Consider the following 24,407-nt stretch of genomic DNA (forward strand, 5'->3'; position numbering starts at 1 on the left):
GCCTACGTTTGAATACAGCCTCTTACAGCAGAGTAGGTTCAAATAATGAACTAATAGCGAATGTTAAAGATTTAGGGAATTGGCTGTGAACTTTTGACCCTGGGAATATAAGGAGGTTTGCTTTTCAGGAGAATTAGTCTAGCTGGGCTAATGGGTGCCAATAAGGGCTGTAAGCAGTGTGTCAGGGACCAAATCTTTTAATTAACCGCTGAGTGAAAAGTAGTTTGGGAAATGCAATAAGTCAGATTCAGGTCAGATCAAGCAGAATAATATGTGGGCAATGATGAAATTAACATACTAGGAAATGCAAGCTGAAAATCTCTAAACTTTCCTTATTAGACTGATAGAAATTGGAATTTACTTTGATTGCTTCAAGAAAACATTGCACCTACTTCTACTGACTCATTCTAGGAAGGTTTAGCCTGCCCTGGCCAGCGTCATCTGCAGATGAAAAAGATTAAACTGGGTTAAACTGGGCATATAACAGTTTTGAAAAACATTGTGACTTGTAATACAGGCTGGCTCAGAAATGTCAGTTGTGCTCCAGTGATTTTGTTCAAGGCTGTGATGCCCACAAATTTACAACAAGGATTATATTGCTAGTATGCTACTGTCTCTTGTCTTTCTCAAAAAATAGTAGTCCTGTGCTTGTGTCATACCTGTCACGGTTGTGTCCTGGTTTGGGAGGTGAGCACCGCAAGACAACACAACATGAATAATTACATTCAATATTGTCCTATAGACGTAAGGATCTCAATTTTAATTATACCTTATTAACAAAATGAGTAGGATTAGAACTACATCTAGAGAGTTTAGAAGGTAAACCAGTGCCTGTTACTGTATCATTATAGAGTAAGGTTTAAATTATTAGTTTAATTCACATCTAATAGGATTTTAATCCTATTCTGATTGCTCTCTGTGCACGTCAAAAAGTATGATTTTACAGAAGGCCCATGCCTTAAAGTTTAGTCCAGAGGGCTTTGAAATTAATGGAAAAACTCCAACTAAGCTTAGTGCGTTTTGAATCAATCATTTTGAGTCCTTTCCATCAACACTAAAATTCAAATACACTTTGAAAACTTTGACTGTGGGTCCCTAATTTCCTAAGAATTATTATCAACAATGACAATGTAGTATCTGATCTGCCAAATAATTTATTCAAGCCTCTACTAATGCCTCAGCCATTACTAACTACTTAAGTCATTTACTTAATTGGAAAGTGCACTAACTTCAGTGTAACATGCAATGCGGAGTAGTGAGGGATTCCATAAGATCAGGAACTGCTTCTCAGTGCCCTGTTGCATTTCCTCCTTGCTTTCTGACTGGCTTGGTAGTTTCAATGTTGAGCTAGAATAATATTTTCTTCCTTCATAGTTGTTACAAGGTGCATTCCTTGCCAAAAATCAAAGGGCTAAATTGCATTCACTGACTTAAAATCAGTCCTGCTGTCAACTACGATGCATGTTTAATTGTTCTGTCTGTACGTTGTTGGGCTGGAACAGTTTCAAACAATCTACCAATCATGAGCAGAAAAAAAAATCATTAGAAAATCAATTTTTGCTTAATTGAAGGTCCTTCTTCTAAATGGGAATGAAGAAAGATTTATAACCTCAGATTCACTGAGTGTATAACGATGGCACTGGAGCTTGTCAAGGTTTTCCTTTGGCAGCTGTGGCACGGACAGCATTTACTTTTTCCACCTGCTGTGGGTCAGCACAGCATAGTCCTTTGCTCCCCAGGGCCCATGCCACGTACTAAGTGGAGCACAAGAGGCTGTGTTTACAAATCAAAGGTGGAAAAAAGTCATTATAGAGGGAGGAAGCAAAATAGTAGAAGGGAATTTCAAATGTATTGTTTGTTTATACGTTTCTTCTGAATGCTATGAGTGGAAATTGCAATGACTGACTCATGGAGACATCCCTTTGGCATCTGACTACTGATGCTGACATTGATAAAATCCTGTATCCCAGAGCCCCTTGGGTAGTTTGTTCTTTGCTCCCAGAGCAAGGGCTCCCAAAGGTAAAATCCTGTTTCTATTCAAGACAACAAGAGCTTTGCCATTGATTTCAACAGGGTCACAATTTCACTGCAGGTCTTTTAAAAACTTGTAGCTTGATTTTCTTCTGTTGAGACTTAAGCAAATCTACTGAATCATGATGTGGTTAAAATGTAGCAGGCAAGGAAAACATAGGAAAATGGAAAACTGATAGGAAAATCAGGCCTGTGGTTGTAGCCCCTTCCCCCTTCCTGGTTTCTCCTGCTGTGCTGAGAAAATGTGGCCCCATTCTCCTTTAAGTTTACAATGAGTAGAAGAGGGAGCCATGGTGTAAATAGCAAGCAATAGCTAAAAGTGAATTTACCAAAGTTCAATAAACATAAAAATGATGAATTTAGATGTCATGTAATTAACTCAGAATTACACGAGCGATAACCAAGTAATTACACCTTTAATAATGCATTAAACTTGTCAGGAATACTTAGTCATTCAACTAGAATTTAACAAGATAGCCTATAGCAAGTAATAGTAATTAGACATCACTACTGAAAACATTGATAGTTCCTAATTGATACCTTTTATTTATTTATTTATTTATTTATAAAGTTAAATGCCAAACATTTCTTTTGAGTGGATTAAGGAATATTATTAGCTGTATTTAAGACCATAGCGCCTGCTCTTACAAATTGGATGCAGGTATAAAAAAGCAGCAACCACAAAACTCTAGGAAAAGTGTCCCAGCTAAACCCACCAGTCACTTACACAACTTTGGTTCAAGTTCTCACTCCTGTGATTTAAATTACAACCTGAGGAAGCCTGCTCCCTGGCAAGTGTGTCAGCAGCAAAGCAGAAAGGGAGGTGGCAGGGAAAACTTTCTGAATCAGACAAAATCACAATTGCATCATCTGGAGAATGCAGGTCTTCGGTGTGACTGAGGCACGCTGCAGTCTTTGCAAACGTACAGCAGGGAAAATAAACAAGCTCAGGAGTCTATAATTTAGGTATTAAGGCAGGACTTGGGCTTACTAACAACTAAATCAGATTGTTTAGACTACAGAAGAATGTGGTTTTTTTGAGGAAGAGTTGGAATAGAATTGAAACTATGTGTTTACTTGATGTTTCTCAATGTGGGAGATATTTCTGCTGCTTTTATCTTGTTCAATCTATGCATTTGGCAAATTATTATTTTTCCTTTTTTTTTTTTTCTTGTAATGAAAAAGTAAAGTTTATTCCAGGGGAAACTGAAAGAATAATGTAAAAAAAGAAAGAAAAAAAAAGAAAAAAATCTTTTAGGGCAAGCCAATGTAGTTTTTTTTGACATTTTCCTTTTGTTTCATTCTGTTTTTTACAAACTTTTGAACCTTTTTCTTATTTACAGCAATAATTCATATATTTGGCCTGAATTCACAAATATATTTGTTTGCAAATTTCTTGGGGGAGAAAGTGCTCCATCCTATTCTGAATATGTACTGGAATCTATGTTTAGTGGCACCAACTGTACTTTAAACCAAACTAAAGAGCAATTAATGCTTTCTGCGTGAGAGAGTAGAGATTAGCTGGAAAGATCACATACATCTCATGACATTTTTTTCATCTGTATAATTACAAGTCTTATCAGGCTGCACGCTGAGCTACGTCTGATTGTCAATCAGGCCTCTCTTGATTGCACCTGATATAAATATTCCATGTCAATCTGTAGGATATAATGCCAGGGTCCAAACAACTGTACATTAGTCCACAGATACAAGGTCCTGGGCTTTCTTGCTATGCTGATAATCAAATTAATTCCTAAAATGTAGGCTCTCTGCTACCAAGTGCTTAATTCCCCTGCACCTTTAATGCTGCTCCTCTGCTCTGATATATGGTGGCTCTGCTGAGCCCTCCTCTCCAGATACAGAAGATTATTCATGAAAATGAAACTACTGCATTTATGTTTACATGATTCTCAGACAGTTGCGTGGCAACTGGAATTGTCTTTACTTTTATGCATATTAAAACACTCAATAGATACCCTTTCAATAATTAATTGGTAATGAATGTAGAGGCTGTAGATTGCTATATCCAATGTGTTTAGGCTTTATCCAGTGGTTAAACTGGCTAAAAAAAGCCTTGTTTTTCTGTGTTAGGACTTCCTTAACAGGAGATGCCATGTCCTCTTCTCAAAAATAACAGGCAGTAAACAAAACCCTAGAGGAGCTGACTGACCTGAACAGCATCAAGGCCAGCCAAGTGTGCGTTTGCAATGCACAGGACAGAAACTGTGTATGTCGCAGAGCAGATTGCAAAATCCATGCTGTGAGGTAGAGAGCAGTGATTTTCAATCCGTTCTCGAGACCTCTGATACTCTTGACATTCACCCAGCACGCTGCATCTCTCTTTGGAGGGCCCTGGCTGGCTCCTCCAACATGCAGCTCTCCCCCTGGAATGGGCAACAGCAGAGCAGCGGTGCTGTGCCTTGAGATAGCCCAGCAGGACTTGCTCTCCTCCCCTAGGTGATGGTGAAATAAAGGGTTTCAATTACTTACCAAAAAAAAAAAAAAAAAAAAAAAAAAATCAGCTGTGGCTAGCCTTCCCTGTTTAACCACATCACCTGGACAGTGTCAGTGCCCCATTGTACCTTTGGGCTTCTCTCAGTAGAGAACTGGGATTCCAAAAATCGCCGTGGCTGAGGCTGGCCACCCTTTCCTCCTCACTGGAAATGTAAAAAGGTCTTTTTCTTTAATAATAATAATTTAAAAAGGCAAGGAGGCAAATCTCTGGTGTTTTGGTTTTTATAATTGTTTTAACACAAGATGGAGTAAGAGGTTTTTTCAATCTCCACAGCTCTCCTTCTGACTCATTTAATTAGACCTGAGTGCTAATGGGTTTTCATGCTTTGTAGGAAAGTTGTAGACATGCTTGTTTGGCCTTGCTGTTGTTAGCACTAGCTTTGCACGGATGTTCATGCAACTGAGCTTGTCAGCAGAGGCAGGCACTGCATTGCTTCTGCCCTCGTCTGGGGTGTATCTGGAGTTTTAGTGTCACCACTTGTTTGGATGCATATCTGCTTACAAATCTGCATGTGCAAAGGGATGCACAGCAGTGTCCTCCCTGACCCTGTACGCAGTAGCAGCGTGTTGAAGTTATTTTCTTAATGCTTCTTCCTTACTGTCACAACTAATGTAACAGATCAACCAGTTTGCTTGCTATGAAGGCTTCTGTAGAACATGACTTTGCATGACAAAGTTACTTGAAACAAGGTATTCTGTGCAGCTGGGATGGGAACCTGCCCAGCGCGTCCGCTGATCTGTTCACACGGTTCCTCAGGTGGGTGCACAGTTGCCATGGCTGCAAGATGCAATCATGGTAAGTCATATAAATGAAGGATACTATTGATTGTTCATTTTTGCACACACCATTACATGCACACACTTTTGAAAATAAGGCTTGGGGCATAATTGGTTGCCAATGGAGCTTCACCAAGTTGGCTGCATACATTTGGTTTCCTTTATTTTTATGTTTTAAAGAGCTATTCATGCTGATTCTCGGAACCTGTCTTAGGGCTTCGAATTTCTTCCTGGATGTGTGTGTCTCTGCATTGCTCTTGTGTTCTGCACCTAAAACAGATAATGTGTTTAACCTCACAGATATGCTGGTTGGGTTCTGCTTTGTCTCTACGAAGCAAGGAATTAAGTGTTCCCCAAAGGCTTCCAAAGTTTGTTCCCAGAAATGAAAGTACAGGAGTTTGTTGAAAGCCTGAGACAAGGAACGTGTGGAGGCAGATGTGACAAAGCAGTTGACGGGTGTACTACTGAACAACTTGCTGGGGAAAAATCATTCAGACCCTCTCTTGAGATCCAAAGATTACGGGGGTGTATTGAGGACTCTCAGTCTTGATCTTGAGGATGGGCAGCTGTCGGTGGGTGCTTTCCTGGGCTCTCCACCGATATGAGCAATGCCATGCTGCGGAGCACGGAGGAGGCTCCTGCGTTCTCCCAGGCTGCCAACTAATGAAGTGACAATGGGGTGTGATAACTCACCAGCTGGTGCTGGATTATATAGAGTCACTGCAGCCTATTAACACTTTGTAAAAATCCGGTATGGCTTAGCTTCACTGAACCTGAAAGGCATTAGAATAAGAACCGAAAAGCTGAAGCTCATATGAAGTCACGAGTGTTCCTGGGACAGCAAAAGTGTTCAGACTATTTCTTGAGCCAGTTTGAAACTGGCGGACATATGTCTAAACGATTTTCTGTGTGAATGTCCAGCATATTATATATGGGGGTTTACGTGAGGGCAGATCCTCTGGGCTATTCATGAGTGTCCTGCTCATCTCCCCTTGTGCAGACAGGAGAAGAGGTACAGTGAATTATCACCCAAGTATTTTTGTACTTGCTTTCAGCTTTCCTGGAGAATGTGGAGTCCAGCCTGTCCTTGCAGGTCTTGATCATGCAATTGGTCTGGACCCGACTTGCCTTTCTGCTGAATTTCCTTTGGACTCTGCTTTGGGGTGATAGATTTAGGGTACAGTTACTGAAGAAAGGCTGATCTGATCTGTTTGCTGTTGCTGAAAGGAGGAACAGGTTCCCCAGAATCGGTTGTTTTGGGCTAGTTAGCTGCTAGCTCCTTAAATAACTGGGAAAGTGGTCCTGTGACCAGCGGAGCCGGTGCAAGGGCAGCGTTGGTGTTGTGCAGCTGGGAGTGGGCAAAATGGGAGGACAGGGAAATTCCTGCCCTTTTTGTGGCAGTGGAGTTGTGGCACAGAGATTCTGTGGGTTGAGTAAGGCTACGTACAGGCCTCTCTCCCACTCAGGTCCATCCCTTTTTTTGTAGTAATAATTCTGCTAAAAAGTCATAGTTCAGTGAGACTTTGTTAAATATATTTTTAAACAAAATAACTGTTCACTCAGAAGTAATCGTAAGTAACCTCTCTCCTGATTCCTACATGCAGGTCTACTCACAGCTCCACAGCAGGGGCTGTGGTGCCAGAAGAGGAAGGCTTTGGTGGTTATACTGGGAATCATAGCGTTCCCCCCATCTGCTGGCTCCAGCATTCGGTGCAGCGTGCTGCCCCTTTGACTGCGGATGAGGTGAGTAAACATATCAGAGTTGAAAATAACCCTGCAAAAAGGGTTTGCTTTTAGTCTGTCCTGATTAGTCTTAAGTAATTGAAGGGTCAGCATGAGGAAGGAAGATCCAAAGGAAGTAAGACATAAATGGGGTATGGCTTAATTAAAAGACATTCTACCACTTTTATCATTGCAGTCATGAAAATGGCTTATGGAAGAGTTTCTCTAGGGCTACAAAAGTTAGTCCACAGTTTTTGTCATATATTAACTGTATTCTAGCTGCTGCATAAATTATCCTTTAGTGATGTGCACCGTATAATAACCAAGATAGATAGATACACCTTAACTATTATCTCTCCCAAATGGTGCAGGAGCACTGGACTGGTGCATTACACCACAACTGCAAGCAATCACACTGTAGATGTTTAGTTTAGAAAGGTCCAGAGAATACATTTCTCATACCACCTACTTGCCACAAAACGTTTTCCAATGACTTATTTAAGACCTAATGAAAAAGACCAGAAGGCTATAATACACTAGAGGAAGAAAGCAGGAGAAATCAAAGTCATCAGCAGTGTTCGTTCTAAGGTCTGGTAATGCTGAAATTCCCAGGTAATCCCAGAATGCTGACAGCGTAGGCAAAAATATCTTCAGTGATCGCTGTCAGTATGAGTTGGAGGAAAGCTCTTTCCTTAATGCAATATCTTGTGATGGGTTAAATTCTGCATACACAAGTAATTTATACCAACCAACACCTGATGGCTCTAATGTCACTGTAGGCCCTGACGTGCACACCTTGGTGTCCCATTTCTAGTTACGACTATCTTCGGTGAATCAGGGGAAAGCAGGAAAAGTCCACAGAGTCAATTCTTCTCCCCTTTGATATGTAAGGTCTTTGTGATCCTTGCAGCAAACTAGTGGAAGCCCTGAAATACAGGATTAAGACAACATAAAGATGAGGTTGGCATGCTGTGAAAAGATTTGAAGTAACTTTTATGATGTCCTTATTGAAAGTATTAACCTTTTTTTGACAAGATAAGGGAAAATGAAGTTAAGATGACCTAGCTGTTTTATAACTAAGTACACAGTTTGTACAGATATGTTTCAGATAGCAATGGGAGTTTTCAGTGTCCACCAAAATCTAGATTTCAGTCTTTTGTCTTATTAAAGTCCTGACTCAGCAGATCCCTTCATCATCATTTTGCTTTCAATTATATTACACACAAACTGGCTTAAGTGCTTTGGGCTCCCCAGTTTGATTCCAAGTGAGACAGAAAATGGCACAATTTAGAACATGGAACCAATAGGTGCACTAATCCCCCGACGTCCTTGGTGCCAAGATGTGTTTCAAGTCTGGCCCATGTGCAAAAGATCTTCTTCCCTTTTTATAGTTCATTTAATCAGGGGTGTTTTTGACAAAAACCAGCAAAATATCCTGGAATTACCTAACGTGCTCCAAGTGATTGTCCAATGGTTTGTGTAGCGTTCCCATGCAGAGGTTATATAAAAATGTTCTGTTGCTATGTGAACTGAAGGTTTGTTTTGATGTAGCATCAATACCCAGGAGGGGAGAAAGGGGTGGGGGGAGGGAAGAGAAGACAAGACACTGGCATAGTGCCAACCTCTGGAGTTTTTTGCGATGATAAATTGTTCACAAGGAGTCAGCGTGACCCGCCAAGTAAACCCAAATGCTCTCTAAGAGCCATGGGCTTCAGATACTGCTGACAGACAAGTACTCCTTATCAGCTTTTTTGTTTAAACATACACGCAGAGCGCGCACACGTAGGATATCTGCTATAGCAAGAGAGAACGCATGCCAGCAAAGCGGACTGCACTGGCAGATAATGTCCACACAGATGTCCAGGTCTGATTCCCTGCTCCCCTCACCCCCCCACCCCCCCCAATACAGAAACTTTGCATTTCCCCTCGGCCAGTGGCACAGACCACACTGATACCCTCCGCTGCTGCTTGTGGTGGGTGCATTGTGGAGCACAGCGGTGGCCTCGTTGGTTTCTGAAGGGAGGAATTCCCATTCAGAAATTTTGACTGAGCTAGAGGGGCCCATGTTTCTGTTGCAGAGCTTCTCTTCGTTTGGCCTGGGTTTTGTTTTGTCCTGCTTTTTGTATTTGACTTGGTTGAAAGGCTTGGGAATTACAGCTTTGAAAATGTATTTTGTATTTATTTTCCTCCCCCTGCCCCTTATCCACTTTCTCCTAGAAAGTGTCAATCTTGTTCTGATGAGTGGGTCAAGGCATGAGCTCTGTGGTGGTTTGGGGAATGCTTGGGCATCCTGACTGGTTTTATGGAAATCTGTCTGTCACTCCCAGCCCCTGTGGTGCATCAGCCAGCTGTTTGCTAACAGAGACTGTAGTGCACACAACTCACTCTTGCAGGAAACAACTACAGGACAATCAAAGATCTAATTAACCTGAAATAAGTATTCCTAGGCAGAAGAGACTTAGGGAATTGACCAAGCTGAAGAAAACTGTTTTTCTCTAGTTACTCTCAGAGGGCAATTTTGAAGCAATGGAAAAACTTCAGGAGAGTATTCAAATGTAAGAAAATGTGCTAGAAAAATCCTGCCTTTAAGCAAAGGGGAACCATTCAAATCCTCTAAATCTGAAAAGTGACAAAAAATGAAACAAGATATGTTGAGAAATTAAAGATGTAAACCACAGAGAGAAGATAAAGGGATGGAATCATGAGTCTTCTGCTGTTTGAATGAGCTGATTCATCTGTCTCTTACCCGCTTTCCCTTTGTATACAAAGGGCAGGTGGCGGGGGAAATATGAAGGGCATTATGAAGAGTAAGTAGTCACAGGACATTTGAAAATACAAAGTGTTTTAGTAGTAGTAACCGTGAGCAGAGTGGATGAAATGGGCGCTTTGGTGAGTAGCGGAGTGACACGATCTGCAGGCCAGGTGCGGTGACGGCAGCGCTCGGTGCAGGGCAGCTGGCCAGAGAGCCTGCGGGGGCATTTCCGAGGGTACCAAAGGGAGCAGGAGAAACACTTGGCACAAGCTGTGCCGTGTATCCCTGAGAGAGCTCTGAGGGAGCTGGGGTGTCTGCACCGGGCGGTGAAGCACTGGCGGGTAATACTGGTGTGGGCTTCAGGGGTGGTGTAGCTGCGTTAGCCTTGTGCCCGAGATGGATAACTTAATGAGCTAGTGGGGCTGATCAGCACCATGCTGGTGAGGCTCTTCTCTTTGCACTGGAACCAGCTGTGTCAGTGTTCATGCCAGGTGTTCGGTGCTGTGCTTTGCTGTAAGGTGGTGATGAGCCCTGAGGGCTTGCTCATGAACTTGATCAAGTTGAATCCTTTGTGGTTCCCATGAAGCACACAGAGTTAATGGAATAATAGGTTGTGGTAAGCAAGATGCAGACACAAGAGTTAACACTTGCAGTCCATATCTGGCTTTCAACTTGATTGACTTTGTCATGACACTGTATTTATCGCTTTGTGCAGCTGTAAAATGAGGAGAGGTGACAGTAGGTATCACCTTTCTGTTACAATTGGAGAGAAATGGGAATCGGATATTGAAAAGGATGGTCTAGGAGATAGAGATTGACACAAGTGGGTGAGATTTCCAGGGGTAAGGGGGTGGATTATCTGATGGGGTAACCAATTACTCCTTCTCTGTTTTGTTATTGTTGCCATCAATATGAAGATCCAGGAGCTGCCATACATATTTGATTTTGTGAATGGGACTTAAACAGACAGAAAATCAAATCGGAGCCAGGAACTAGCCTGAAGGCAGACACATCCTAATGCAAAATTTTTTTAAAAAAAACAGATTTGAGCATTCCCTGTGGCATAACTTCCCTGTCCTGTTGCTGCTGAGGCAGCATGGACTGGTTTCCCCCAATTTCCAGGACACCAAAGAAATAAAATACTGTTCAGTCAAAACCAAAGTGCCTCTGGGCAGCAGATGAGGAGGGTTTTGGAGTTCTCCTCTATCTTTTATTGTTTTAATTTTTTTTTTCCATCCTGTGTTTGCACTTTAAGAAATTGTCATTGGTGAGGGGAGAAGGCAAACAAAAGTTGACTTTTGTTAAGCGGCTGAGACTTGGCAGTTGTGTGGAGGTCATGGCGCTCAGTCAGTGTCAACCTCCATTCCCCAGAGTTGTATCCTGTAATGTATTTATTTATCATTACAGACGGCCAAAAAAATTTTTTCCCCTTTCAGTTTGTTCTGTCCAAGGCCGCAGGGTTCCGACAGAGATCAACAGCATTCCCGCAGTGATGAAGCAGCTCGTCAAAAGCTGAATTAGATGTTAAATCTTTCTGAAGTGGGGAGGAGGTGGAAGGAGGGGAATCACATTGTGCTAAGAATTTATCATGTGTTGTTTCCTGTGAGATAATGTATAGGAGAAGATTTGTTATGGTGCAAGTTTCAAACTGCTGTTTCAGGGCTACAGTGTCTGCCAAGCTTATGATATATTTGATCTTTTCTGAAAGTCCTTCTTTTTCTTTTCTACCTTTTGTTAAGCGGTTTGTCTTTCAGGTAGGTAAATACTTAAAATATTTCATCTACCAAAATATGTACAGCTAAGCACCAAAATTTGCATGGATAAGAGGAATAAGCAGTAATCTGGATTAGACTGTGAGACTCAGTGAGGTTCCAGCTCCCAGACAGAAGGTTAGACACTGAAATTGTCTCTTAGCTTTGCAATTGGACATTTTAGCAAGTTGCATAGGCATGCCTTGTTGTAGAAACTGTTACGAATTTTGGTACAGACCTTGAGGGAAACAAGGCCTTGCTTTTCAAAGGTGCTGCATATGCCCAGGGTTACTTAAAGTGAAAAGGAGCGACAGCTTGATGGTGTTTCTGAAAACGTTTATTGAACCATTCTACATCAGTGATCACCTTTTACAGTGCAGGTAACTGTCTTGAGCTTGCACACTTGTAACGTGGTGGAAATATTCTTTGTGTTCTTCTTTTGCTCTTTTACCCCACTCTTTTTTTTTTTTTCCTCTCAGAAGGAAGTACAGCTGAGTCTCATTCATTTATGCTTTCTGATATAATTGTGTTTGCTCTCTGCAGTCATTGAAAAGGGCCCATAGGCAACTCATGTACCTTATTAATGGACTATAAAATGCACCCCTTTTCAATCTAAATTGAGAGGGGAAAGGTGTCAGATTTTTCTCTCTCATCCACTGAACAAATATGCTAGTGTAAGAACCTTTGAGGTAAAATAGTTTTGCTCTGATTCTTCAATAAAATGTCAAGTGCAATGATGGATGAACTGGCAATCCTGAAGTTTACTCAACGTTGTTTTGTTCTTAGTATCTAGGTCAAGATATTTCTGGGTTGCCTGGTTCAGACAAAATTTCTGCAGATCTCAAATAACACGGTTAATATTGTAAGTGGTTTGGTTACCAGGCAGGAAGAAAGCTTATTGATCAGCAGGATTAAGCCCTATGTCCATATGAGCCATCCTTTCCTGCCTCAACATAATGAATCTGAAGACAAAAAGCAGCCATGGCAAGTCCTTTCTGCTGTTGGGTGTGGAAGAAAGCTTGTAACATACCCGTCTCCCTGCCCTCGCTGCTTGCATGGTCTTCTTTCCTAGAGACCCCTGAATAACTTTTAAGATGACCTTTCCCTAAAGCAATCCTGGAAGTAAGTGCTGCTGTGTACTGTGCAGAGGATGGAGCGAGGTGTAGAGGGGAAGCCACAACTTCACCCACTGTTGAGTGCATTTTGGACTTGATCCTCACCTATTTTTTGTCTAAGTGTTGGTTTGGCCTCTGGACCGGGTCAACATGCTTGTCAGATGTTGGTTCCCATCTGAGTGTTCTTGTGAGGAAAAGACACCACTGGTTCAAGCCACTAAGCTCGGAAAACACGAGCAGATACCAAACGTGTCATGGGTGAGCAATGGCTTTGGCACTGCAGCCTCTAACTTCATCCAGGGTTTGGGACCTCAGTCAGCGACTCTGGTTGCCTGGTTTGAGTACAAGCGACTTAGAGTTCAAATCTTGTTTCTTCCAGAAAACAGAATGTTCTGCTTTTCTAGGTTGTCCTAAAAGGAGCTTTTGACCATCCTCCCTTTTGGAGGTTTGTGATGATGCCTAAGAAATCCAGAGTAACCTGCCTTTGCTCAAGCAGAAGGGTACATGGGTTGTGACATCACCTTTCTTAAGAATGGCTCCCATCTTTCACATTCTATTATTTACAGAAACCAGCTCATATGGCAGCAGCAGAAATCACTGAGTGAGCATTGTGGTCATGAGACGAAAGATAAGATCACGGTGGTTTCTCTGGCTATTCACTCAGTAGAACTTGAACTGTTTCTGTGAGAAGGCTAGGCTTTGACAACAGGAGTGGAGAGCCCCTCCAAGAAGAGCAGGTAGACAGGGAATTACAGCATCGTTCTGGGACATGGGAGATGTTTATTTGAAGCCCTCTGGTTGAGAAGTGGAGCTTCTGCATGACTACAGGAGCTGCTGAGCAATTCAGTGAAGCAACAGTGGCATATACGTGGTGTGGTTTGACCTGAAAGGAGGCGCAGGCAGGCTGCTCTGGGAGGACCTCACCTCACCTGGGGGTGCTTGGCACTCACCCGCAGGTCCTGCAAGGGATTTAGGTAGACGAAAGCCTGTTTTGTAGGGTCCAAGCAGGGCCAGGCATGAATGAGCTTGGTGTGCAGCTCGGCTCAAGTGGTGACATGCGCAGATGCGGAGCTGCGTCGGGAGCGCTGCTTCTGGAAGCAAAGATGCACAGAGTCAGGGATTAGACACACCACCTCTTTTGTGTGCCCAAAGGGCGAGTTGTGCAAGGTGGCTGAGCTGCTCCAGTATTTCACTGCTGCCGAAGGAGGGACGTCTCTCTTTGCCACCCTGCTCTTGTTAGATCTTTGCTGAACCAGTTCCCCACGCCGGCTGCAGCAGTGGCGAGCTATCAGAGCAAGTATCTCATGGGACTTCATCCTGTCAGGTGTTTGCAGAAGTTCACAGTGAAGCTGAAAATTGAGCCCTTGCATCTGGGGTGTTACGCTAGCACCTTCTCTGCCAAGCAATTTTAGTTACCACACGTTCCTGTGTACAGTTTCTGAAGGATCTGGAAGAAATTACAAGGGTGACGGTTATGAGAGGGGATGTATTTCAGGCTGGCAAGACATGTTTGTGCTTTGTTACCACTTCGCCTCGTCTGAGCAAAATGGATGTGCTAGTGGTATTCCCGGACTTTCTTGAGCTCTCACGTTAACTTTGGTAAGTGTGTATAAATGGAAGAATGAACATCATACAGCAAATAACTGTTTAGTTTTCAGTTTTTTGTAGAAGGCCTGTCTTTCAGGCTGTAAAATGCCTCTGCAGCCCACTTGGATGGGAGAGTTTCTGAATTGCTTTTCCTGGTTCTTTATTCGCTTGATATTCCTTTACGTTGTATCAAGCTGTCCAGACTGTGTTTCGGGGAGGATCTGATCCTCGCTCTGACACTGCAGGCCACGTAGCAAAGCCCCCTGGTAAAGCAATGTATCTGCCACAATAATATGCTTCCAGTGCACAGAAAAGAAATCCAATAGAAAAGTGACATGATAAAAGATAAGCTGTGTTAAACAAAGATGTTTTCCGTGTATCACATGAAAACATGGTGTATTTCATAACGCAGCAGAGCACACTTCATCAGAATCCCAGGGAAGAAGCAGACCTGCTAAAAGAATAACATTTTGGTGCCAGGGAAGTTATGCATTTAATAGATCTCCACTGTATTTTGCAGAGAGATTTGCAGCTACATTCAGCCTTGGCTAAAACGTAATGGCAACATGTTGTAGGAGCCAGTTGTCCTTAGGGCTTCACATTGCAACAATGGAGCTATAAATGATGTTATTGAAGTGGTAAGTGTCAAAAGGCGAGCAGGATGTAATTTCAATTGGGAGGTGCTTTTGATTAATTGGCCCATTTAAATGCTGAGCTGTCCAGGAGAAAATCCAGTCAGGTTACTTTTTAGACACTTGAAGGGGAGGAAGTTCGACTGTGCTCTATGTGCCTGGTTGCAATGGATCCTGTTCCTTATCCCCATCCACTCTGGCTAGAGCAGAAACTCCAGGAGAGTTCATTTTCCTGCGTGCAGCCTGTCCTGAGCCCTGGCAGCTGCTGATGTGATGCATGCCTTGCTGAGAGGCAGGGCGGATGGCTGGGATGGGGATGGCTGGTCTTTGCTCAACCTGTCTCCTCCTGGCACTTCTTGCCCAAAACAAACCTCATCTCGGTGTTGTAAATGGAAACCTCTCCTAACATTGTCAGCCTCTGGTGGGGAAAAAAAAAAAAAAAAAGAAGAATGTGGTGTTTTGTGTTTGTGTAGAGGGTTTGGAAAATATAACCTTCGGCATGTCAGAGAATGACGGTCTCTTACAACCTTTTTTATGGGCACTTCCTTTCTGCAGCATGCAGAAGAGCAAAGAGCTGATCCTCTGTTGCTTTGGTGTTTACTTTGGAAAGGATCTTTCTATAGCAGAACTGGGATTGTCTCTAAGAGACCAAGCTGTAATTAAGTCTTGTGTATTCTGACTATACGAGGAGAAAAGCCGATTTTATAAAGCCGTGCCTCCCTTCTTGGCCCTTGTGTCCCTTGCCTCTACCTGTCCCCACTCCCAAAGGAGACTGAAAGGGAAGAGAGTGGCTGAGTGGGACAGTGAAGAGTGCTCTTCGCTGGCACCAGAAGGGACTGTGTCAGCAGCAGAAGGACAGAACTTGGTCTGCAGGGCCCTCCTACCTTGTGGTAGAAAATCCCGATAGGGATTTGTTTTATATTTTGGAGGCCATAGGTTGGCTTGCTTTTCCCTCTCCTATCTTTGAACTCATAAATTTACCATTTTCTGACCATGGAACGAGGAACTGGTTGAATGAAATTACTCTGTAAAGTTTGAGAGTGGGACACCTTCCTCGTCCTGGGGGGACGGTGGGGGTGCACGTGGGGGGAACCTCGGGCAGCAGTAGGATGCGGGTCTGCAGTGCCGGCCGTGTCAGCGGGGCGGTGAGTGGGAGTTTTCACCACCAGCACTTAACGCTGGTGCTGCAGGACCTACGCTGTGTCTGCGGGCTTGCGGGGGAGGCTGAAACAGATTCTTGGCATAAGGTCTTGGATCTTGGAGCCTCTTTGCTTAATAGATTGCTCTGTCTCCCTAGTGATACCACTGCAGCTGCAAGCTACAGAGGCATCTTGGCTGGAGTCCTCTCGATTTAAAGGAGAGAATACTGGATAGATCTCCTCGGCAGGAGCATGACTGAATGCTCTCTTTCCACTCTAGCCTGGGAGAGTCCAATTCTGCTGACCTGAGGGACACATCTCCTCATGTCCCAGGCTCTGGAGAAGAGAGAAATAGTGTGTGCAAAAGTTTTCAGTTTATATAGAAAAATTTGAGGTCTCTGGCCAAGAGGCTTTTTTGTGCCTTCTCTGGCTTTTGGAAGTTGCCTAGTTTATTTTTGTCTGTGTGAGTTGGCCTGTTTTTTTAATATATGGCAAAGGTGGTTAGAGTCCTGGATAGACACTTTTTTATGTTTCATATAAACCTAAACAAATACATTAAATAAAGGTCCTTTCACCTCCAGGTTGGTGGTTCAGATCTAGTCGTGCTTGGGAACAGAACTGTTCAAGCAGTAAAAATAAAACATCTCCTGATTTATGAATAGAAGTGTCAAGTTTTGACTTGTTCTGATTACTGGCATCACATTATTTGTGAACATTTAGACAACTGCCAGAAACTCATGAAACACATTTGTGAATCCCAGAAGTTTCATAAACTTCAGCCTGAGTGATTATTTGCTTTCTGGTGAATAAGTGGGCTGGCTAAAGCGGTATAAAAAGAACAGTTAACTAATGCTCAAGTCCCATAGTAATAATAATAAGAGGTAGAGGCTCTTGGTTCTGTCACACAGAAGAGGGTGGCAGCTCTGCTGCAGTTTACACTGGGCAATTGCCATGTGCTCTGAGGAACTGATGTTACTGGTTTGAGAAAGCCAGGGAAGAAAGGATCCAGCTTGACTTTCAAATCTTGCATTGTTTGCTGGGTCAGCTGTTGGGGGGGGGGGGGGGGGGGGGGATAAAATCTACTTTTTGCTTGAAAGCCAAATTGTTATATTGGAGAATCCGTAGCAATAATAATGCCAGTTAGTGCTTGTAGAGCACGGGCGGTGTGGGGAAAGTGGGGCTGTGGTTCGGAGCGCTGTGCGAGACAGGGCGGACAGCTGCCTCCTGACACATGAGCAGATCAGCAGCTCTGTGAATTTGTACAAGCATTTAAGTGCCTAAAAAGCACAGGGATTTGGCAAATCCATATGGATTTCACACCAGGAGTAGAGATGCCATAATTAGAGCCTAAATTCAAGGCATAGCTGTGCTAAGTTGACTCTTTCCCTAGCAGACCCTGCCATACACCTATTTGTTGGGCATTCAAAAGCTGTCAGTGAACACCAGGCTGTGGGAAACTTGGCTAAAAGCAATGGCAATATGTGGCTTACAGTATTTCAGAGCTACTCTGGGACTAATTGTAAATGACATTTTAAAATTTTTCTTTTTTTAATGTTCTTTTCCTTCCTCTCTGAGACTTTATATTCTCTCACTGCTTTCTCTCCATCTGCAGAAAGTAAAATTTAGAAAAGGTTATTATAGCTGTTTTGTCACAAAATGTGGTACTTGCACGGGGAAGATGCAGGAAAGGGATAAAGTGGCATGGTTTGCTTCTGCTGGCCACTTTGCATAAGTGTGACTTTAAGTCATTACTTGTAATTTCTACTGGTAATTATAAATAATAGATCAAGTCCACAATTTATTTGCTAACGGTTCCAACAGATGCAGTGTAATTAACAGACCGTAATCATTAGGGTTTGGAGAGAGGGTGACATACCAATTTTTTAACTGCTTCTCTGCTTAGAAATGCATCCAAGCAGCGATGCACCCAGAGGCATAAGCACATGGATGGATGTACTTTGCGCATGCCATTTTATGTGCATTCTCACTTTGCTTTCCAAGTATTAACATGTGTAAATCCCTTTGGCATGTGCAGATATGTGCAAGTGAGTTGCGCATCTGTAGTGTTTACTTGCGTATGCAAGAAAGCATATGTGGAACTGTGCGCACTGAGTTATGCTTGCACCAAAGTCCCCTGGACATTTGACCTTACGTAGTATCTCTTCAAATCTGCAACTCGTTGATTCAGTTCCTTCTGCCTTAAAAATAAAGGCAGGGTGACTTTGGGTGGAGTAGTAATGATATTATTTTAGGAAATAAACCTTTGAGGCATATTGCCTGGTTATGTCTCCTTTAATCTAGTAACTTGAAAACCACAGAGACAGAGAAACCAGAAATACAGGTGTAGATCAGTGGTGCAGGTTGAGCTGATACCCAAGCCTCCAGTGAGCATCAGCCATTACTGCCAGGCAGATTCTTCTTTCTATGCACAAAAAGCATGTGGCTGCAGCATGACACCACGATCTCTTCATTGCTGTAGGTCCCATCTGTTCAACGGGCTTGTCCAACAAGTTGTATTCAGCTCACGGAGCCTTGGAGCAGGAGGGACACCGCCGTGCTGTGATGCCCATTCCCGGGAGGAGTGTGGAATGTGGCCCAAAGGAGTGAGTCTCCCACAGGTCATTCAGGATAGTAATCATAATTAGCTGCTGCTAATGTTAACGCATACATTTGAGTTTTAAGTGTGGTTAAAATATGGGGAAAAAAGTTCTGGGGAGCACTGCTTTTCCTTTATATTTTGGGAGGGCTTATAATGATTTTGTTCAGTAGCTCCCAATTTCTGCCAATAAAATCTATTCTTTGTGCATGGAAGTAAAGGTGATGGCAATATTTGTAAGAATTTCCTTGTAATGACAGTTCAAACCAAAGAAGTTTAACCAGGGAAGCAAGTGAGAGCCTTCTGGCAAACTGTCAGGTTGTACACCTCTAAACAGCTACCCTAGATTATTTATAATTTTAAAAAAAAAAAACAATAAATAAATGAAAGTACTCCTGATCTTCCCCGTGCAGGCAACCGTGCCAAATCTGCATTCTCATTTTGTGTCTCTTAGCTGCTGTAATTCAGGTTTCCTACTTTTATATCGCTTTCTTTAGGGACAGTGCTGGAGAGAGGAATCCCACCTGACTGCCTGATGCTTAAGACTGTGAATAACAGCTTGGAGAAGACCTTGTGCATATCTTTTGATCTTTGGGCTTCAGACAGCCCTTCACCCATAATTAACTTGTGTGTTGACTGATCACCTGAGTGATCAAGGGATACTCAGTATGTCAGTGGAAACCAGGAAACTATTACTCTACTGCAAAACAGCAATCAAGCCAACTCGTCTATGATACAAATCAGATACCTGCAGGAACAAGTCACGTACTGGCAAGCTGCACTGGAGATGGATGATATACTAAATTATTATATTCAATAGCATCAATTATGTTTACAGGGTGAGTAAGACCATGGTATCTTCATGACAAGCGCTGCGTCCAGATAACAGCAGCAGCAGCAACAACAAAAATTAAAAATTACAGTATGAATTTCAGGAGGGGTACTGCATTATACACGACTAGCCAATAAATCAGGAGCATCAGTGGATTAGATGGAGTGGAATGGTAAATGGTTATCATTCTGTTGTATAAAATGCACAGCTTAGGGTATATAGATCATTTAAAATATATATGAATTTGAAATCAGCCAAAATATATGTCAGGCATCTTTCTTCTTAGAATTATGGTATGTTTTTAAAGCGTAAGTGTTTTTCACAACAAATTTTAGTACGTTTTGCATTCAAATGAAACATCTACCATACGTGTGAAGCCCTTACATACACTGCCTGATGAAAGTGGAGGTAATCATTGGATTTATACGTTCTTTTGCACAGTCTGTCAAAGTCAGCCGTTCTGTCTAATGTAGCACATGGAATAGGAAAGGCTTTCTTGCACAACCTTCCATGAGAGAGAGCATTTACCATCTGACACGCTGCAACATGTAAACAAAGAGTCAAAATAGGTCTGTATTAAAAGAAGGAACTCCAACTGGGAAGGGATTAAGTTAATAACATTTTATGTAATCTCTTTATCAGCATTTCTGTGGCCAGTTTATGATAATAAACAGGCAAAAAAAGATCATGTTTGAGATGGAAGTAAATTACAGTCTGATATGAGTGATGTACCTCATAACCAGTTATAATTAGAAGGGAGGAATCTTACAGCACTGTTGCTCTATAAATCACAGCAGATATTACCCCAACTTGTACAACAACTATGAAATATGCTACGAAATGTGAAACTCGTGAAATAGTTTATTTTGTTGTAATTTTATTACAGAAAAGATCTGATTTGACACAAGCTCATGTCTTTATTTTTATTATTTGTTGTAGGGGTTGCTTAAAAATAGGGTAAACAACCTCAATTCCCTAGAAAACTGTATTTAACATTCCATTTAGTAATGACTATTTTTTTTTTATAATCGCAATTTGTGCAAATGGAAAGAATTGCGTATTTTTGTACACAGCATCCTTTCATGGAAGAATTGATCACAAAACCCCAAACAAGACTTGTCTGTAGCACAAGCCTGCTATTAAGCAAAATTTTGCACTGAAGACGTGAGGAATACAGGATGGTAACTAATAGATGCGTATTTTCTTTTCCTCTTCTGACAGAGTCAGCTTTGACCTGGCCTGGTGCCCACACGCTTTATTCCAGATGTGACCATGGAAAGTCCATAAGGGAGGCAACCAGAGGGAAGAAGCCCTTGCTGGCTTGATGCCTAAAAACAAATAGTAAGATTCCTTGAGTCTTTTTCTTGTATTAAGGTCTAAGTGTTTTTCCTATGATATTTTATTGTATTTTTAATAGAAAACGGATGGGTTTATTTCAGAAGTGTGTTCTTTGAAAACCTATGAACCTCTCAGGAATTTTGGTATGGTGGGGCTGTAGCTGCTTCTATTGATCCTAATTTAAAACTGTAATTGCAAATAAAAACATCATTATATCGCCCAGCTACCTTAATTGAAAGGATTGATTCACAAGAGCAAAGCATGATAAGGACTTCTACATGGGCCAAGTGCTTACGGACATTTTAACGCCTTCATTTCAGCACGGTCTGGGTTCATTCTTGTGTGGAAGAGTGTCTCAGGCATTGAGGAGAGACCTTCATTCTTCTAATACCTGGCCTTGTTTCTTGAGGTGCACTTAAAATAAGGCCAGGGACCTACCTAGGTGTCTGTAGGCAGTGGGACGATTGCTGGGTCTCCCAGGTGGCACAATTGCCTAAAGAAGCCACGTGTATATCAGTGTGTCAAGGATATGTGCTCTAGTTGTGTGAAAGTACTAATGTAACAGGTTCTTATAAGCGTAGGACAAATAATATTATGACTATGAACCATCTTTCTAGTCTGAAGCGGATTGATTATTTACATCTTCACAAACCGGTCTTTTTTGGTTCATCTCCCTGTAGATGGAATTTGAGACTTTTTAACCTTACAGTATGGTTTTCTCTTGGTACAATGTCAAGTTAGGATAACATCAGAAATTTTTCTTTACAGCATCAAACTGCTGTTTTCCAGAATTACTCATTATACTCTATAATATTTCAGGTTCAGACCTGAAACCCATGTAGTCTCTGAAGAATCACTGTCTGCACCTTTCAGCCATCCGAGACGATCGTGTTAGCCCCTAGCTCAGCCTCTTAGCTCTAGCTTACCTGCTGCCTCATGCCAAACCTCTTCTGGTCTTAACTGATACTGCAGTTTGTTAAATAAGTCCTTCGGTTATAAAAGTGTAGAGTATTTTTCAAAGTCCATGTCTGAACAAATACATAAATGAATCTAGGCAGATGTGACGGGGGTGCCTACAGCCCTGATATAAACGGATGAGGTGGAGGGTGTCACGGCGATGCAGTGAGCCCTGTGCAGGCTGGCGCGACATGGGTGGCAGCTGCAGAGCTTAGTCTCTCTGCCCCTTTTAACTCCCTTTCTAAATACGTGTTTGATAGAGCAGCTGATGTGAGAGATTTGGGGAAGCCTTGGAAGATGGACATGTTTCCACTCCTCTCAGGGCAGTTTTTTGTGACTGAACAGGTTTAGAGGATCCAAGGAGGAATAGGAGATTGTTGCATCACAGTTTCTCCTTGCATCTGTCCACACTACAAAATCAGGGCATGCAAAGTGTATTAAGTATGCCAAAGGCTTTGATCATCACCAGTCCTCAGAGAAGATGAAAAGCTCCCTTTTCCTTAAAGGAAATGGTGGAGGCTTAAGATACCGAGTTAGTCTTTCAGAATAAGAACCTGAAATAGCACAGAGGGCACGCCTTGCACTGGCATTTCGCTCAACCCACAAGAACATGACTGTTTCACAACAGCTCAGGGAGGTGAACACCCAAGACCTTCACTGTACCAAAATGCTTTCTGGGATCTCAGCCCAAGAGATTAGCTCTTCTTTACTCTTCTTTAGCAACTCAGATTATTTTATCTTCAGAGCTAAGTAACTCTCTTTGTGGTACAGTATAACAAGCCAGTCATGTTTGCTTAATGTACTCAACTTGGAGGAATAAATTTGTAGGGCAAGAAATATTTTTATAAGTTTTAGATTAAGATCAATGGGGTGGGGTCAGAGGAGAATGTTTGCCACTATGATTGGCTGGAAACAAGAGTGAGATGACATTACTCAAGGGAACTTACGCTGTCACGCAGCATTCAAATATGTGGGATAAACTTAGCTCCTTTTAAAAATAAATTAGTACTTTTAAAGAACTAAACAAAACTCTTGCTTATTATTTGAAATTATTACTTCTTTTGTCTTCTAGAGGTAAACAAAGAGCTGAAGGAGCCTCAATCACTCACTCAGTCTTATGACCTTATGGTCACTGTCCAAAATACCAGCAGTAACGTTCCATGCTGTAGAACTAAGAAGAAGAAAAGCAGATACTCAGCAGGGTTAGCCCAGTGTCTTTCCAAGTAATCCCTTATTTTTACAAAACATTTCCATATGGGAAACTCGATCACTGAGCAGAAGCACTGAAAACAGTGTGGCCAGTTCTTTGTGTAGATACTGATATTGGCTGTTGAATACCTAAAACAGTTGACAGGCTCTAGCAGTGCTGCTCTGCATGTCTAAATGTAAAACTGATGCCTGGGGCTGAAAATTGATCTATAGCATTAAACTCCAACCACAAAATGGGTATCAGCGTTGGGAAGGGAAGCAGATAGCTGGTATTACCTTGTCTGGTGAAGACTAGTAGCTGGAAAGGGTGTGATGAACTGTTGCAGATACGGAACCCCTACCCTTAAGGCTTCACACTCTAGTGAAAAATTGGTTCAAAATAGAAATTTGCAGCATATACTTATTTATGGAATTGGCCCAAGATGTAACCCTGAATCTAAATCCTTTTCCACTGGGTGAAGCTGGGGTCCGGCTCTTTGCTGACCCTGCAGGCAGGCCTGTCTTGCAGTTAACTAATCCTAGAAAGCAAACAAACTTACTCTTAAGGAAAAGTCTCTCTATATATATTTCCCACCACCACCCTATTTTCTTATTTTAGGGAGAATACATTGCAATAATACAGAATCATCATGGTCTCTCTGGTTACAACTGAGTGACACCACATCAGCAGCAGAATATGTACAAATTAAACTGTAACAGTGTACCAAGGAGAGGCACAGCAATATCATAAAAATTATCCACAGTACAATATGACTAATGTTGTGTGAAATGCATTCATTGGCAAAATGATGTCTAGGTGTATCTTAAGGAGTTATGCTGATGGAGATAATGGTTATAGAACAGAGATAAAAGAAGGAAAGGCGAGTGAAAGACAAAAGGTTGGAGCAAGGGCAGGACAGCTGGGGAGGATGCTCTAGTAGGCGTGTTTGAACCAGGGAAAGCTGTGTCCCTTATGGAATATGGAAGGGTGTGAGAAGAACTCAGCTGCAGCTTTCCTACTCACAGCCCTGGCGTGGAGGTGTGCTCGCTGTTTCAGGCATCCTGTATTCTTTCTCACCTCCTTTCACATGGACTTTTTGCAGTCAAACGTTAGTCTAGAAACACAAGCTGTTATAAGTGTTAAACGTTCTCTAGCAGTGTTACTTATAGAAATGTCTTTTTTTTTTTTTTTCTCACCCCCTTTCTAAGTACAAATGGAAACAAATCCCTCAAAGAGAAGGTGCTGATATTGTATTAGCATGTCTAAAACCAAGAAATCAGCTCAAATTTACCCAGAGAGGGGATGGCTCAAGTAAACACTCTGTTAAGGTGCATTCAGAAGTCATCAACTCCTTCCTTACTCTGAGAGTCTTTTTGAAGTGAGTAAATGTTTTGCCTGAATAAGGAACATGGGTATTGGTAAATTAATTTGATTTTCCTCTCTCTCTGTTTAACATAGGTTTGGAAAAAATCTGT

The 24,407-nt window shown here is 42.1% G+C and overlaps 1 long non-coding RNA gene across 1 annotated transcript; it reads left to right on the top strand.

The window, feature by feature from the left end:
• Positions 1-6,931: 6,931 nt before the first annotated feature.
• LOC129737003 (uncharacterized) lies at positions 6,932-20,789 on the top strand. Its single transcript, XR_008734299.1, has 4 exons — positions 6,932-7,065; positions 18,500-18,638; positions 19,114-19,455; positions 20,670-20,789. It is a non-coding gene; the product is annotated as an uncharacterized LOC129737003 (long non-coding RNA).
• Positions 20,790-24,407: the final 3,618 nt, after the last annotated feature.

Source organism: Falco cherrug, chromosome 10, assembly GCF_023634085.1.
Source record: "Falco cherrug isolate bFalChe1 chromosome 10, bFalChe1.pri, whole genome shotgun sequence".
Classification (NCBI taxonomy): domain Eukaryota; kingdom Metazoa; phylum Chordata; class Aves; order Falconiformes; family Falconidae; genus Falco; species Falco cherrug.